General features: G+C 45.3%; 1 non-coding gene across 1 annotated transcript; it reads right to left on the bottom strand.

Annotated features, from left to right (window-relative positions):
* Positions 1-1,394: 1,394 nt before the first annotated feature.
* Positions 1,395-1,467, bottom strand: trnar-ccu (transfer RNA arginine (anticodon CCU)). Its single transcript has one exon. It is a non-coding gene; the product is annotated as a tRNA-Arg (tRNA).
* Positions 1,468-2,141: the final 674 nt, after the last annotated feature.

Below are 2,141 nucleotides of genomic sequence, written 5' to 3'. Positions count from 1 at the left end.
TAGTGTACAAAATCCCATGCAAGGACTGCACAAAACACTACATCGGACAAACAGGAAGACAGCTAACGATCCGTATCCATGAACACCAACTAGCCACGAAACGACAAGACCAGCTATCCTTAGTAGCCACACACGCAGAAGACAAGCAACATGAATTCGACTGGGACAACACTACCATTATAGGACAAGACAAAAAGAGAACAGCCAGGGAATTCCTAGAGGCATGGCACTCATCCACAGACTCTATCAACAAACACATCAACCTGGACCCAACATACCAGCCACTACAGCAGACAGCTGGAACTGACAAACGGAAGCGGCAGAGACAGGCCACGATAAATGCCGGAGGAAACTGCACAGAAGTGTTTCACAGGAGGCTCCCAAGCACCTGAGGATGTCACCTGGACAGGGGACGAAACGTTTGTAAGAAAAATTCCCAGCTCGACGAACAGAACCAAAACAACTAGCACCCGAGCTACAAATCTTCTCCCAAACTCATTTAACAGGAAAAAATGCAGGTGAAATAAAGTTATTCCACACTCAATAATTTATATTTACATTCAATGAGTTGGACCAAGATAACAGTAATCCTAAAGGTGGAAGATTCATTGAAAATATTTGATTTGCAAGTAATGATAGACACAGTGAAAAGTTTTGTCTTGTGAGCAATACAGGCAGCTCACAGAGTTCAGTAACATAGATAAGTAAACAACAGGGAAACAGCAGCAGGAACAACAACACAGGTACAGGCAAAGATTGAGAGTCTGTGAGACCGTTCAGTATTCTAACAACAGAAGGGTAGGAACTGTTTCAAAACCGGTTGGTGCGTGTGTTCAGGCTTCTGTACCTTCTCCCCGATGGTAGAGGTTGTAGAAAAACATTGCCAGGGTGGGATGGATCTTTGAGAATGCTGGAGACCTTTCCTTGACAGTGGGCCTGGGAGATGGATTCTATAGATGGGAGGTTGGCCTTTGTGATTGTCTGGGCCGAGTTCACCACTCTCTGTAACCGTCTCCAATCTTGAATGGTACAGTTGCCAAACCAGGTAGTGATACATCCAGACAGAATGCTGTCGATGGTGCACCTATAAACATTGGCAGGGGTATTCTCTGTCAGTAATATCCGATGTTCTGGAGGGATCAGTGTTGAAGGGTTGGTTTGTTGATGAGAGTGTGATGAGAGCTGGCTTCCAAAAGCAACCTCTCCAACCGTACTCTCAGGAATCTCGTCCCCATCCAGAAACAGCAGCCACTTGATGACCACCTTCAACATTCAATCCTGCAGATCCTCGAAAATCTTGTGCAAGATCATATGGAATACCACTGACCATCAACTGAATGCAGAGATGGGGATTTTCCCAAAATAGATTAGAAATAAAGGATAAGCCACAGAGACACCCCAGATGGGACTTGAACCCACAATCTCTGGTTTAGGAGGCCAGTGCCTTATCCATTAGGCCACTGGGGCCCCACATGCCGGTTGCCAATGGCAGCCTTGAAATACTGCACCCTGACCTCTCATAGTGTTTGTTTCTGAGTGTTGGATGCTCACTGATTGTTTTTTACCCCTTCCATCTCATGCTAAATTGTTGGCTGCTTGATAAATTGATCCCGCCTCCCATTTCTCCCCAAATGGACAGATGAAAAATCAACCAAACTCCAACTTTCTGGATTAGTGGTGCTGGAAGAGCACAGCAGTTCATGCAGCATCCAAGTAGCTTTGAAATCCACGTTTCGGGAAAAAGGGCTTTTGCCCAAAATGTCGATTTCGAAGCTACTTGGATGCTGCCTGAACTGCTGTGCTCTTCCAGCACCACTAATCCAGAATCTGGTTTCCAGCATCTGCAGTCATTGTTTTTACCACCTTCAAACTCCAACTTTGCACATCTCAAGTCTGAGGAAAATGGAGCAGACAGGAAAATAGCAAAGGGCTCAATGTTATTTTGTGCAGCACTTTCAAGATATTTGCAGTTACTGGGGAAGGAGGAAGTGGAGATGTTGCAAAAAGCTGCATTGAGGACAAATCAACACAATCTTAGCGGGCATTCAGCCCATTGTGGCTGTGCTGTCTCTTTCAGACAATTCACCCCAAGATCTCCCAAATCCCGGAATTACCTTGTGCAAGTTTCTATTAAACAGCAT

This window comes from Chiloscyllium punctatum, chromosome 18, assembly GCF_047496795.1.
Source record: "Chiloscyllium punctatum isolate Juve2018m chromosome 18, sChiPun1.3, whole genome shotgun sequence".
In the NCBI taxonomy this organism is placed as follows: domain Eukaryota; kingdom Metazoa; phylum Chordata; class Chondrichthyes; order Orectolobiformes; family Hemiscylliidae; genus Chiloscyllium; species Chiloscyllium punctatum.
Note: the sequence above shows the minus strand (reverse complement) of the source record. Positions and strands in the feature narration are given on the sequence as shown.